The sequence below is a fragment of the Microtus pennsylvanicus genome, chromosome X (assembly GCF_037038515.1).
Source record: "Microtus pennsylvanicus isolate mMicPen1 chromosome X, mMicPen1.hap1, whole genome shotgun sequence".
In the NCBI taxonomy this organism is placed as follows: Eukaryota; Metazoa; Chordata; class Mammalia; order Rodentia; family Cricetidae; genus Microtus; species Microtus pennsylvanicus.
Window position 1 is genome coordinate 82,562,463 of NC_134601.1, and position 16,057 is coordinate 82,578,519.

Sequence of the window (16,057 nt, forward strand, 5' to 3'; positions counted from 1 at the left end):
TATCCTTTTCTTTTTCAAAAAGCGAATTATATAAAGTCTATAAACTGAGGAACTTTAACAAAAATATACTTGGTTTATTAGAACAATTAGGGTGGTTTATTAAATGAAGCTTACTCAGAAATAGAGCAAATCATATTTTTGGTGGCCCTTTTGGCTTTAAAATAGCAATTAGAAATGATATTCATCGTGAGGTGGACACAGGTAATCACATTCTCTTCCACAGTGACTCCTAAGCTCTCTCTTGTTCTGCCATTATTGTGCTAGATACCTGACCTTTCTTCCCAACCCATCCCCTCTCTAAGATATAGAGTGAGGATCCCACAGACCTTGACCAGCGCAGCTCCTGTATATTTTTGTGCTCTCTCCAGATCATCACCATCTTAGCTTGATCTACATACATTTTTTAAAAACACGGAGGCACTTTGCATTTAAAATGTGTAAGCGAATCATAAGTCTCCATGAACAATTAGCTCTATATTATTTTATAAGTAAGATCCAGAGTATATATAGTGTAGTTTATAATGTCACTTTTAATTCTCATTTCATGAGAGTTTGTTGTTAGAATTCATGGACCTTCCCAGCATTCAAGATCTGCTGTGTTACCATTCTGCTTTGCTATTTATTGGTCATTTAACATGAATAACAGAGCAGTAGGAATGGGAGACAATGGATAATAGTACTTAAAAGTGTGGGCTCTAGAGCCAGATTGAATTTACAGCTTGGTTCTTTTTTTCTTAATAAAATATCTTACCCTCATCCTATTATTTGCATACATAATAGAAGCAATAATACTACCTAATTTGTGAAGATGTTATGAAGACAGTTTAATTGCACATAAAGCAGTTAGAACAAAGGTGAACAGAGCACATCCTAAAAGCTCAATAAACATGTACTGTTATTGTGACAGCAATAGAGCAAGTCTTAAGTTGCCATCTATTCTTATGTATGGTTCTTACAGACAGAAATCATTTTGTATAAATACTAAATAATTATAAATATTTTCAATTACAAACTTTCAATACCAGCTGGATGGGGTTAACTTAATTGATATTCTACCATAAAAAGCATAACAATGTTCTTATTATTCCAAATAATAATAATAACTTATTGTGCTTTGTATCCTGCTAATACAAAAATGTATAATTTTATTGTCTCTTCTGACTCTAGGAGTCCAAAGTTCTTTTCCCCTGACAATTCTTAAATTTATCCACACAGTAATCAATGACATTAGATTTTGCATCTACATTCTGTACTGGGGTATAGTGGAATTTAGGAAACAGAAGGTATAGGTTGGAGATCTAGCTGTGCCATTTGCTAGCTCTGTGACGTTCATTGGGTAACTTGCCTTCTTTGAACTTTAATTTTTGTAAAAAATAGCAGCACTTTGACATCTCAAGGCTCTACTGTAAACTAATAAGTATCTGTAGCTAGTCTGCTTGTTAGGAATCCTGATGTAAAAGAGTAACAACTGCGACATTAACACCTAACAAAGCAGACTTGCTATACACAGTAAGCTAATGACTAGCTGAGCTCCCTAAAAACTCTGTAAATTTGTGACTTGTCTCCAGTAACACTGAATCTTTAAAGTAGAATTAAATAAGTAACATGACAGTCAGGTGGAAAGGAAATCTCCAAATTACATGACTTTTTATTGTCTCCAAAGTTGAAGAAAACTATAGTCAAGCATACTGGAAAAGGTTTGTATTTTTGGTCCCCTTTATGGCTCCTATACTGGGTTAAATAGTCTTCCAGCAAAATTGATGGCCACTTGAATCCTTGGGGCATGTCCCTATTTATAATAGGATTTGGGGTCATTATGTAATCATGTCAAGATGAAGTCATACCAGATTAGTCTGAGCCTCAGTAATTTGTGTTCTAAAGGAAATTTGCATTTGTAGAAAGATAAAAGACCCACTGTCAGGAGGAAGAGTGGTCATGGTGCCCTTGAAGGAGCATTAAAGTTTATCTGCAACCAAAAGAAGTTAGGAAAAAGCAGGGAAGCATTTAGTACTGGAGTTTTTTTTTTTTTTTTTTTTTTTTGGTTTTTTGAGACAGGGTTTCTCTGTGGTTTTGGACCCTGTCCTGGAACTAGCTCTTGTAGACCAGGCTGGTCTCGAACTCACAGAGATCCGCCTGCCTCTGCCTCCCGGAGTGCTGGGATTAAAGGCGTGCGTCACCACCGCCTGGCTTGGTACTGGAGTTTTAAGCAAGAGTATACTCCAGAACTTTGAGGGAATACATTTCTGTTTTATAAACTGTCAGGGACCAGACTCAACAAAAACAAAAATACTTCTTGCCAGGGTAGAGGCATGGGGATTTGGAAATATAGTAAAGAATATGAAGATGCAAATGAAAATAATAAAATAGAGAAACAGAAAAGTATCAGGAGGGAATTTCAGTGAGTACTGGAATTCGTCCGAATTAATTTCCAATTGCTTAAGGTACCCCTGGCCCCAAAATGTAGGAGTAAGACCAAAAAAAAAAAAAAGAAACCTGCATTAACATGATACAAGGAAATGAACAGACCAATTGAAGGTCATAGTTAAACATTCTGTTGCTAGAAAAAAACAAGTCACACCCACACCCTAGACCGAAACATTCTGTAGGCAAACCACTCCCTGGGAGGAATCCATTGTTATCTCCATAAATGGGGCTGGAAATTAGTTGAATCCTTAGACTTTTGTTTGAGGTAGAAGCATATCTACTTCTCTATTCCTTAAATACAAGGTCTGGATATTAGCCACACCTGTTGATAATAACCTTGGGAGAGGAGAACTCTCTGCTCTAAATCTAGGTGGGACCTTCGTTTGAGGTAGAAACACAAACCTTGAAGGAATAGAGGTAAGTTCCAATTCTCTGACCTTTGGACAATGTGGAAATAGGCTCCACAGTAAACCAGCCAAGTTTAGTTTCCTAAAGCCCCAGGAAACTAATAATGTGACTAGTAAGTTTCAAATTTCAAAATTCTTTCAACAGTGCTTTAGAAGTTAGGAGACTTGTAACATTAACAGATAAGTAAGACTTTGGTGTCAGACCTTCCTAGGATTAATTGACTTTGCCACTTCCCAATGTATATGACATGGGGAAATTAAATTAGGTTTCACTTTCCTCTTTTGTAAAATGAAGATAACACTTACCTTCTATGAATATTCTGAGCAAATAATTTAGCATTGTGCCTGGTATATGATAAATAGAAGTAGTAGTAGGTACTATTACTGTCTGATGATAATAATTGCTGGTACTAACATTGGAAAGGAACTGGAAGGTTCTTCTAAGAAGTATGCCATATTCCAAGGACGATAATTCCTCATGATTCCACTTGTGAATAGATGGTCAAAGTTCATGTATACATATTGTAGAACAGTTGAGATTTAAAGAAATAAAATATTTTTACTTAGTAATGTTGATTCTTGTGAAAAAGAATAGAGGCTAAAGTCCAGGTCATCTGCAGCAAATATCGCAATGATAGATACTATAACGGAAAAATTAAAAATGCTGCAGGATCCCCGTGGCAGCAGGCAGAAATGTTGTAGGTCCCCAAGCAGTGGTAGTGGGTCATGTGGAAGCAGGCAGCGGGGCCCTGAGAGCAGCCAGTCCCAGGCAGAGATGGCTGCCTGTCCCCCTAGCAGTAGCTGGCCCCAGGCAGGGAGACACAATGGCGGGAGGGTAAGAGACCGAGACATGGATAGGCATGTCATGCAGACTGAGGTCGGATATTTATTCAGGGGTTATGGAGGGGGAAGGGAGAAGGGGAAAAGAGCAGAGAGAGAGAAGAGAGAAGGAGTGGACATGGCTTGTCTCTTAAAGAGACAGAACAATCATTACAGATATTGTATGAACTTTGACCTCTGCTTACTGGCTTGATTTCCCTGGCTTGCTCAGAATGCTTTCTTATAAAACCCAGGACCACCAGCCCAGGGATGGTGTAAGCGGAGACTGCTCTTTTGTTTTCCAGTCACCCAGACCTGAATAACCACAGAAAAACTATATTAATTAAAACACTGTTTGGCCAATGGCTTAGGTGTATTCATTGTTAGCTCTTACATCTTGAATTAACCCATTGCTATTAATCTGTGTATAACCATGAGGCTGTGCCCTGCCAGTAAGATTCCTGCATCTTTCTCCTTCACAAGCTACATGGCTGACTCTGCCTTCTTTCTCCCTGCATTGTTTAGTTTTCCCCACCTAGCTCTATTCTGCCCTGCCATAGGCCTAAGCAGCTTCTTTATTAACCAGTGGTAATAAAACATATTCGTAGCATACAGAGGGGAATCCTACATTAGGATGGTACCATACCATGGGCTAGACCCTCCCACATTTATCACTAATTGAGAAAAAGCCCTACAGCTGGTTTTGTGGATGCATTTCCTCAACTGAGGCTCCTTTTTCTCTGATGACTCTAGCTTTTGTCAAGTGGACACACAAAACAAACCAGTACAAGGATCAGAGATAAGCTAACAAGTGGAAATTTAATAAGAACCAAGAATGAAGTAAGGCTAAAGATAAACTTAAGAATGACATGCACATTAGGAATGATCCATCATTTGGTCCAATTATAATTAAAAGTAATACACTGTTCACAGTTGCTCATCTTTGCAAAACACCATTAATCATTGTAAACAAAAGTTCAGTGCATCCTCTGCAGATTCATTAGATTTTTGAAGGTTTACATTCTAAATTCTCTGGGTTCTTCCTTAAAGTTAAATGATTGCAATTACTTACCTTCTCAAAAATGGTTGTACTTTATAAATATTAAAGCTATTGTGGACTTGAGTCCCCCCCAAAATTGATGGATGGTGTCTACCTCCCTGTACTCCAGAATATAACTTTATTTGAAGTAATTAAGTTAAAATGAGTTCACTGGATTAGGCTCAAATTCAGCAATAGAAACCCTAGCTAAGACAATCTTCATTTCACAGTTAGGAGAGGGAAAAATTTGCAGTTAAGATCTTCAACATAGTATCATTGTGAGGAAGAGCATCTTTATAATATACTTATAAAAGCAAAATAAATATTATTTATTATTATCATTTTAGTATAAAATAAGATAGGGTGTTATGTCTTTAAAATTATTGTGTATCTGTAATTTTCTGACCAAGCACCGCTTTTTAAAATGCAAAGCAGTGTGGATAGGGCTGATGCTGCTTTGCCTTTAGGCTCCACCCAGTCCAACATGGCAGAAGTATGTTCACTGCCTTTGAGACTGCTGGGTGGGAGCTGCGCTCACCACCTCAACTCTAGGAATGATTTGGCCCCATGCTGCCATCAAGTAACTTGCAGCATACCACTCACAAACCCCATTCAAGTGCTTGGCCTCCTGAAAGAGCCAGAGTTTCTTGTGGCAGCACATACCTGGAAGCAGCCATATAGAAACTGCATGTTTTTGTGTTTGTTTTCCTACCACTAAATCAGGAAGACTTCTCTTAAAGGAGCCATGGTGCTCCTACTCGCTTCCAGCAAACAGAGACTATTTGAAAAAAGAATGCTCTCTCAGGTTTTATGAATGAAGTCACCCATGCTAGTGCCAATTGTTGGAGGTTACTCATTTGTTTCTCAGCTGCCCAGACTCCTGAAATAATCACACAAAACTGTATTAATTAAAACACTGCTTGGCCAATCACTTAAGCGTATTTCTGGCTAAGTCTTACATCTTCAATTAACCCATTTCTGTTCATCTGTGTATCACCACAAGGTCGTGGTCTACCAGCAAAATTTCAGTGGGCTCCATCAGAGGCATCTGTCTCCTGCAGCAGCTACACGACTTCTCCTGACTCCTCCTCCTCCTCCTCTCCTCCTCCTCCTCCTCCTTCTCCTTCTCCTCCTTCTTCTTCTTCTTCTCTCTCTCTCTCTCTCTCTCCCACCCCCCCCTCTCTCTCTGTGTGTGTACATATACATGTATATGTGTGTGTGTGTGTCTATATATATATATATATCTTTTCCATTCTGGTTATATTCTCTTAAGCCATTGGCCAAAAGCAGCTTCTTTATTGACCAATAAAAGTAACACACATACAGAAGGACTTCCCACACCATCCATCTCTTTTGATTGATTTTAATTTGAAGTCTATTTTGTTAGATAGTAGGATGGCTACACCGGCTTGTTTCTTAGGTCCATTTGATTGGAAAATCTTTTCCCAACCCTTTACTCTTAGGTAATGTCTGTCTTTGAGGTTGAGGTGTGTTTCTTGTATACAGTAGAAGGCTGGATTCTGCTTTCATATCCACTCTCTTAGCCTGTGTCTTTTTATAAGTGAATTGAGTCCATTGATATTAAGAGATATTAATGACTATAGATTGTTAATTCCTGTTATTTTTCAGTGGTAGTTTGTATTTCCCGTCTTTGGATTTTGTTGTTGTGAGGTTATCTGTTGCCTGTTTTTTTGTTGGTGCAGTTAGCTTCCTTGGGCTGGGGTTTTCCTTCTAGTACTTTCTGTAGGGCTGGATTTGTGTATAGGTATTGTTTAAATCCGGTTTTGTTATGGAATATCTTGTTTTCTCCATCGATGGTGAATGAAAGCTTTGCTGGGTTTAGTAGTCTGTGTGTACATCTGTGGTCTCTTAGTGTCTATAGCAATATGCTCAGGACCTTCTGGCTTTCATGGTTTCCATTGAGATGCCGGGCGTAATTTTGATAGGTCTACCTTTATATGTTACTTGACCTTTTTAGAAGCTCTTAATATTTTTATTTTTTCTGTAAGTTTTACATTTTGATTATTATATAGCAAGGGGGCTTTTAAAAATTCAGTCTATTTGGTGTTCTATAAGCTTCTTGTACCTTCATAGGGAAATCCTTCTTTATGTTGGGAAAGTTTTCTTCTATGATTTTGTTGGATATATTTCTGTGCCTTTGAGCTGGATTTTTTCTTCTTCTTCCATCCCTTTTGGTCTTTTCATGGTGTCCCAGATTTCCTGGATGTTTTGTTTTAAGATTTTGTTGTATTTAATGTTTTCTTTGACCTATGAATTTATTTCCTCTATAGTATCTTCAACCCCTGAGATTCTCTGTTCCATCTCTTGTATTCTGTTGATTATGCTTGCCTCTGTAGTTCCCATGCATTTACCCAGATTTTCCATTTCCAGAATTCCCTTAGTTTATGTTTTTTATTGCCTCTATTGCCCTCTTCAAGCTTTGATATGTTTGCTTCACCTATTTGATTGTCTTTTCTTGTTGTTTTTTTGTGTTTCTTGAAAAGATTTGTTGATTTCTTCCACTTTTTGTTTTTCTTTTTCTTCATTTCTTCAAGGGATTTTTCCATTTCCTCTTTAAAGGTCTTTATCATCTTCATAAAGTTACATTTAAAATTGTTTTTTTTTCCCTGCTTCTTCTGAGATAGGATGATCAAGTCTTCCTGTTCTATGACTACTGGGTTCTGGTGTTACCATGTTGTTTTTAGGTTGCTGGATGAATTCTTACATTGGCGCCTACACACCTCTTTCTTCAATTGATGCTGGCAGTGTCTTTGCATCTGGGTCCAATCCTTGCAGTGGCTGTCTGTTTCTTGGGAACTGTTCTTGGTCTGCTCTGTACTGTCACTGTCTGTGTCTCAGGGGTTTTGGAGCAGCCTGTCTGCAGGAAACTCACCTGCTGGGGGGCTAAAGAAGCCAAGGCAGCTGGGGGAGGGGGCTAAGGTTTTGTCCTAGTATGGAGGGCCTAGAGAGTGGGGTGTCCTTCCGGATGGCTGATAACTCATCTCTTGATCCTCCCTGTATGGTAGCAGGCTGAAGGCGTAAGTCATAAACAATGCCACACCAGTTTGGAATTATGATTAATAGGGTGGTATTTATTTAAAGGGGAAAAAACTTACAGATCACTGTCAACCCTCTGCGTAACCAGGAAGGAAGTCAAGTCACCGGCGGAGCAGGAAGTGAAGAGAGAGAGGAGAGGGAAGTGGCCGCTTTTTTAAAGGGAGAGAGACCACGCCCCAAGGGGCTGGTATCTCAGCGGCGATAGGCTGGAGGAGTGGGAGGACCTCCCGTAACACCTCCCCCTTTTGTTTAAATAAGAGAGTTCTAAACCTACTATGAAATTATATACAATAAGTACAAATATCCTATTCTAACTAGCTTAGGTCTTGTATAATAAATAACTTGGCCAAGTCATGAGAGAAAAGTAACTACATCTATATAGTCTTCAACCCCATCGAAGATCTGAGAAGGGAAATAATGTTACCTGGTTAATTAGGAAGTTCAGTAAAACAACTTCCAAAACATGCAACAAATCACAGAGACAACTAGCTACCTAGGCAATCACCCAAAGTCACATTAGCAGCGTTGAAGCAACCAACTTTGGCTAAGGCCTAACATAACTGACACACCATTTTCAAAGGCAAGCAACTTTTCAAAACTATCTTACCCTGTCTTGGCAGGATAAGACAGCCCTGTTTTATCCATTGATGCATGCTCTGTATCTTTGTCAGTGGTTGAGGTATGGGCATTTCTTTTCCCCAAGGCCAGTTCTGCCAAAAGGAAAGGCTCCAGGTGGAGTGTCTTTGGTGCTCAACATTCTCTCGGGAATAGAGTGGTGTTGCCAGGAGCAATTGTGTCTCACTACCACAAAACTCTGAGTTAGATTAAAGGCCATTTTCTACAGCTCTTTGAAGAAGTTGAAGACTATCTATCTATACTGAGTATAATCTCTATATATCTAAAGAACCTGATTAGTCTAATTATAAATGACAAACTTAGATGACTATTAGTCTATATAATTCTCAATATCTATCTAACTTAAAGACTAAGACAATAAACGACTGTGAAACAAATGAGGACAATGACCTCCAAATATAAACAATGTACAAATATACATTGCAGTAGGTAAATATATATCAATACACAAACATTATATAAGTATCTTAATCAGAGGTAGAAATGTACACAGCAATATGGTAAATATATACAATACAATATATGTCAATACATAAAAATGTTTTAAACAAGGTAGAAACATGCATGCATACAATAGTCAATATAATTTAACTTTGTATCAATATACAAGAATCTATACCAATATATTTGTCTAAAAACAGTAACTCACAATTACAAATCTATTATCCCATCATCCCTCTTTTTTTTTTTTTTTCAAAATGATCCCTGAGCTTATAAAATTCCTCCCCCAACCCTCAATCGTATACTAATTATAATCAACCCCTAAATGATGTCCCTAAACCCAAGGGCAAACTTTACTGGGAGAGGGGACGTCGTCCTCTAGAATTACTTCCAGCTGTCATGGGGGCGACGTTCTTTCTGGGGGATCCTGTGAAAGTAAAATGATGGTTAAATTTCAAGATCAATGTCTTTTAAAATTGCCAATAGTCTCTGAGTATTTTGTGCAGGTCTGGCCAAAATGTTGTATAAGATGTGCACCATTTCAGCTAACCAAGTTGGAACTGTCTTGTGCAGCTGGTACCCAAAGCAGGTCTTGTTGTAGCGCTATCAGTATCATGACGTCATATCAACCAGGTGGAGTTGTTGTTATGGGGCCCCATCTTCTTCCTGGAAACTTCAAATGTCACTTCAGGAAAAACTCATTGTTCATTATGAAAAACTTAAGCATTAATCATATAGACATATATATATATTCAATGAAAGACATGATAGATATATTCAATGAAAAGTATGATAGATATGAAGAAAAGCAAAGATGTTTTCTAAACTCATATTTCTTTCTGTCCCACATCATGGCTCTTGACATGAGACAGAAACTCCAGAAACTCTGGGTTTTTCTCTTACTAACAGGCTTGGAATTGGAGAGGGACTGAGCCAGAGTCCAACTTCAAAACCAGCTTTATAAATTTAGAAATATGGTTTAATATTACTTACACAGCCCATTCAGTTTTCTTGATATTTCCTATCGGGCAGGTATTTTTCCATCTGTCAGTATCCAAACATCCAGGGTCCCTTGAATTTCTCAAAGATGAGTGTTTTCCTGTGGAGATAAGAACAGAACCCTGCCCCCATTCTATATGTTTTTCTTACCACCTGTATGAATATAATCATTGTGGATGAGTTGTCATTTCTCCTTTCCAAGAGGTTTCTCTTCTTCAAATCGAAACTTTATTAATTTTGATGGTATCCACAATTTTTCTTCTCCTGTGGAAACAAGAGCAAAACCCCTTCCCCAACGTAGCACATCTCCTGGCTTCCACTGAGAGGTCAGCACATCTTTGAAATAAATCGGTTGATTTAGTTCAGCAGACTTTTCCATTATCCAATGTCTTTCTGCTGCTGTCGTTCCTTTCTCATTAGCGTTAAGGAAATTCAAGGTTAATAAAGCATTATGTAATCTATTTCTGGGGGTATTTTCGGTCCCTTTCTGTTTGTTCAGCATATCCTTTATAGTACGATTTGATCTTTCTATAACTGCCTGACCTGTAGGATTATTTGGTATACCTGTAATGTGTTTTATATTATAATAATCAAAAAAGCGTTTCATTTTCTTAGATACATATGCTGGACCATTGTCTGTCTTTATTTGTGCAGGTATACCCATGATGGCCATAACTTCCAATAAATGTGTGATTACTGAATCAGCCTTTTCTGAGCTCAGGGCAGTAGCCCATTGAAAACCTGAATACGTGTCTATGGTGTGGTGTACATATTTTAATTTACCAAATTCCATAAAGTGGAACACATCCATCTGCCAGATTTCATTTCTCTTAGTGCCCTTTGGGTTACTCCCTGCAGGCAACGGTGTTTGATTATAGAAAGAACAAGTAGGACATCTCTTTATAATGTCCTTAGCTTGTTGCCAAGTAATGGAAAATTCTTTCTTTAGGCCTTTACTATTGACATGATGCTTCTTATGAAATTCTGAGGCCTGCAACACACTTCCAATCAATAATTGATCAATCTCAGCATTGCCTTGGGCTAGAGGACCAGGCAGACCTGTATGGGACCGGATGTGTGTTATGTACATCGGACAAAGCCTGTTCCTGATTATGTCTTGTACCTGGATAAACAATGAAGTCAACTCTGTGTCATCTGGTATAAATTCAGCGGTTTCAATATGCAAGATAACTCTTTCTGCATATTGTGAATCTGTAACTATATTAAGAGGTTCTTTAAAATCCCTTAGCACCATAAGAATGGCATATAATTCTGCCTTCTGGACAGAATTATAAGGGCTTTGTTCCACCTTACTCAATTCATCTGACTTGTAACCTGCTTTCCCTGATTTATTTGCATCAGTATAGAACGTACGGGCTCCAGTTATTGGAGCATCACGTACAATTCTAGGAAGAATCCAAGAAGTTCTTTTTATGAGGTTAAGTCTACCACTTTTGGGATAGTTGCTATTAATTTCTCCCAAAAAATTAGCACAAGCTCTTTGCCACGGTTCATTGTCTTCCCATAACTTTTTTATTTCTTCAGTAGTAAAAGGCACTATAATTTCTGCTGGGTCTATACCTGCTAGTTGACGAAGTCTCAGCTTACCTTTTATAATTAATTCAGAGACTTTTTCCACATAAGTTTTTAATTTTTTACTCGGTTTATTAGGTATAAATATCCACTCTAAAATAATATCTTCCCTCTGCATTAGAATCCCTGTAGGAGAAATTCTGGAAGGCAATATGACTAGGATGCAGCTAAGATTAGGGTTCACCCTATCCACATGTGCCTCCTGTAATTTTTCCTCGATCATTGTCAGTTCCTTTTCTGCTTCAGTTGTCAGTTCTCTTGGACTATTCAAATCTTTATCACCATCTAAGGTTTTGTTTAAATGAACTACTAGATCAGGTGTTATCCCAACAGCTGGTCGTAGACTGGAAATGTCTCCTAACAATCTTTGGAAGTCATTAAGAGTCTTTAAGCGGTCTCTCCTAATTTGTGCCTTTTGCGTTTTAATTTTCTCTAACCCTATTCTGTAACCTAGGTAATTAATAGAGTTTCCTCTTTGAATCTTTTCAGGGGCAATTTGTAATCCCCACCTAGGCAAGACTTTCTTTACTTCTTCAAACATCCTTTCTAAAGTATCTTTATTTGAATCAGATAACAAGATGTCATCCATGTAATGATAAATGATGGACTTGGGGAATTGTTTACGAATTATTTCCAATGGCTTACTTACAAAATATTGGCACAGTGTAGGACTATTGAGCATACCCTGTGGGAGGACAGTCCACTGATATCTCTTATTAGGCTGAGAATTATTATAAGTAGGCACTGTGAAGGCAAATTTTTCTCTATCCTTTTCTTGTAACGGTATAGTGAAAAAACAATCTTTCAAATCAATAACTATAAGAGGCCATCCTTTTGGTAACAGAGAAGGCAAAGGAATTCCAGACTGTAGTGGGCCCATAGGTTGAATTACTTTGTTGACAGCTCTTAGATCTGTCACCATTCTCCATTTACCAGATTTCTTTTTTACAACAAACACAGGAGAATTCCAAGGGCTGGTTGATTCTTCAATGTGGTGAGCATCTAGTTGCTCCTGCACCAGCTGTTCCAATGCCTGTAGTTTATCTTCAGCTAGAGGCCACTGTTTGATCCATATTGGCTTCTCAGTTAGCCATTTTAAAGGTAGGGCTGTTGGTACCTCTAAAGGTTTGGTATTTGCTGTATGTTCTTGTACAGCCTGAATGGCTAGTGACCTTTTTCCATAATACCTCATCATATACTTCCCAGAATTATGAGTTCCTGGAACTACAGGAATGTTAATCTGGGTATTCCATTGCTGTAGCAGGTCACGGCCCCATAAATTTATGGCAATATTGGCTATATATGGCCTTAGTCTTCCTATTTGCCCTTCGGGCCCTATGCATTCAACCCATCTTGTGCTTTGTTTTACACGAGATAGGGTTCCAATTCCCAGGAACTGAACATCTACCTCTTGAAGAGGCCAATTCGGATGCCAAGATTCTGGGGTAATGATACTTACATCCGCACCTGTGTCTAATAAGCCTTCAATAAAAGTGCCATTTATACAGACTCTTAGCTTTGGTCTTTGATCATTAATAGAAGTCTGCCAAAATATACGTTTACTCTGTCGAACTGGGTTTTTTGACTCATCCTCCACATGGATTTCATCATTTAGACCAGTATTACTTTTTACAGCAGAAATTGGAGCTTTTAATTTTCTTGGTGAGGCACGTTCTCCACTGTGACTGGGAATGACTGGGCCACTGTTGGCTTGGGGGCCTGCGAGAGGCCCCTCAAGGAGTTTCCCGACGGTATCGGGTTGCCTTGTTTGTCTGTTGTTGACCTGCATTCATTGGACCAATGTCGGCCTTTACCGCATCTCCTACATATACCTGAAGGCCTAGGTCTCCTATCTTTGTCATTCCCAGAGGAGATAATATTCCTAGAAATTCTGTGCCTGCAATCCCTTTTCAGATGTCCTAATTTACCACAATTAAAACACCTGGCAGTTTGATGTCTCCTCATTGCTGTGGAAATCGCTTCTCCTACCCAAGATTCATCGTTATAGCTAAACGTCTCAACATTCATCGTATGCTGAATCCATTCATCCATAGGTGCTGATCTAGACTTTAAAGGCCCAATTATCTTTTTGCATTCTATGTTTGCATTCTCAAAAGCTAGAGATTCAAGAAGTATTCGTCTAGCTTCTGGGTCTGTTACCCCTATGTCCAGAGCCTTAATTAATCTTTGCAAAAAGTCAATAAAGGGTTCTCTCTGTCCCTGCCTAATTCTGGTATATGATTCAACCCTTTTTTCTGGATCTTGTATCCTATTCCAAGCATTTAAAGCTGCTTGGTGACATAGACACAGTACTTCATCATCATAAAGAGCTTGGACCTGTGGATCAGCATATTCTCCTGCACCAAGAATTTGATCTTGGGAAACCTCAATACCTTTTGCTCTTCCTTGCTGTTCCATATGTTTGGATTCTTCTCTGAAATAAATTCCAAACATCAAGGAAGGTCCATTATCTAAAACTGCAGACACTAACTGATGGAAATCATGGGGGGTAGCTCTAGCATTAGAAGCCCAAGTCCTTATCATTTCCTTTACGTATGCAGAGTGCAAGCCAAAATTAACAATAGCTTGCTTAATTTCTTTTAGATCATTCATTGCTATTGGCGTCCATCTAGCTTCTCTGACTCCCTTTGAGCCTTTAGAAGTTGACGCTTTGTCAGAATTAAGTATAGGGTATGCTGCTAAAACCTTTGGTAAGCCAGTTCTAATAGCTGGTGTTGGCATTGTATCCTGTCCTTGTGCCTTATTACTCTGTTCACCAGCTCCAATCATTTCTTCAATCATTTCAAGTCTTTTTATTATTGTCTTTATTATTGTCTCTTTTGAATCCTGAATCTCCTGACCTGCATGAGTTTCTAGTAAAGATTGTATGGTTCTTAGGAGTGCCATGATCTTCCTAAATGATAGAATATTCAAAAGAATACTGAAACCTAGTAACCAGTAAATTAAGTTATCCCCATAGTCATATAAACCTTGCATGATATAACCCATTGTATTGGTAACCAGAACAGTAAAATTCGCATTGGAAACGAGAACTGCCATATTACCTATTATCCAGCAGGTGGCGCTGTTGCCAAGTCTCGACGAAAACACGGTCCTGTTTCAGAGTCCGCCTAGTATTTGTTAAAAACTGGAAAATGTAAGTTGCTCAACAAAGTAAATGTAATTAAATCAATTCCAGAGATGGAACCAGAAACCTAGAATCCAGGGGTAGAGAAGAGCAATCTGGAAGCTACTTATGCCTCCACGTGACAGAGTCACCCTGAGGGGTTGCAGCTTTCAGCAACCGCGTGCTCTGGTTCGCGCCACTTAAGAGCTGTGCTTGCAAGGGAGATTTGAAAACGACTCAGAAAAGAGCAAATCACGCGGGCAGAGACTACGCGGGCCTGTGGAGTTTAAATCCACAGGCAGCGGCTGAGGAAGCAAGGGCTCCGGCCAAGCCGAACAAGCGCCCGCCAAGCCGAACTTGCGGCCGCCAAGCTGAACTTCCGGCCGCCAAGCCGAACTCGCGGCTGCGAGCCGGGAGAGGTTCTAAAACCAAACGTTGGGCGCCAAATGAAGGCGTAAGTCATAAACAATGCCACACCAGTTTGGAATTATGATTAATAGGGTGGTATTTATTTAAAGGGGAAAAAACTTACAGATCACTGTCAACCCTCTGCGTAACCAGGAAGGAAGTCAAGTCACCGGCGGAGCAGGAAGTGAAGAGAGAGAGGAGAGGGAAGTGGCCGCTTTTTTAAAGGGAGAGAGACCACGCCCCAAGGGGCTGGTATCTCAGCGGCGATAGGCTGGAGGAGTGGGAGGACCTCCCGTAACAGCAGGCTGTTTCAGATTTCCACACAGTATACTCTTTAGTCAGTACATCTTTACTTGCAATTGTTCATTGAAATGAGTTGTTGGTCTGCTTCGAGGCCTCTGGCTTCTGCTATGCTAGCAATACAGGACCTTCACTGGAATTCCTCTTGGATATCTTGTTGTTGACCTATGTCAGGGTGATTCCCATAGTTTTGGATCTGAAGAACCAGCCCCTTCACATGTTCTACCAGTTCACAGATGGGGTATTTACCATGTTCAGTTGGGCAAATTTATTGCACTAGTTCTGGGCCTGGGTGATAGCTGGGGTTGGTCAGCCTGACTGCTCTCTCCCATTCTCACCACCTAGGTGAACTCTCTAGCACTACCCTGGCTAGTTCACCCTATGCAGAAAGGAGCAAGGGATGTGGCCAGTTCTCCTGCTGCCATGCCCTTGGGGCTGGTTCATCTACATCCACACCACCAGGCCCAGTTCTACAATCCTACCCAGGTGGGGTTCATAGCCCACTTTCCCACTCTCATCATTCCAGGGCCAGCAGTCATGCTTGCCACAGTGGACAAAAGGGTGAACAAATCTCTCCCTTGCCCACACCACTGCATGGCAGATGAGAAGTGGGGCCAGCTCTCACACCCGTGGGGGTGGCTTACCTGTCCTCACTAATGTGTCACCTCTACTGGGCTGCCCAGGCAATTAGAAAAGGCAGATTTCCCACATGCGGCAGCCAGTAAGGGGCCAAATCAACTCTGTGAAACCCTTGGATATCAGCATGGTCCCAGGCAGCAGTCCAGATCCGGGACATCCACATGGCTT

At 39.7% G+C, this 16,057-nt stretch overlaps 1 protein-coding gene across 2 annotated transcripts in view; it reads left to right on the plus strand.

The window, feature by feature from the left end:
* Zdhhc15 (zDHHC palmitoyltransferase 15) overlaps nt 1-16,057 on the plus strand; it is a 107,156-nt gene that overhangs the window by 18,453 nt on the left and 72,646 nt on the right. The window lies entirely within an intron of this gene.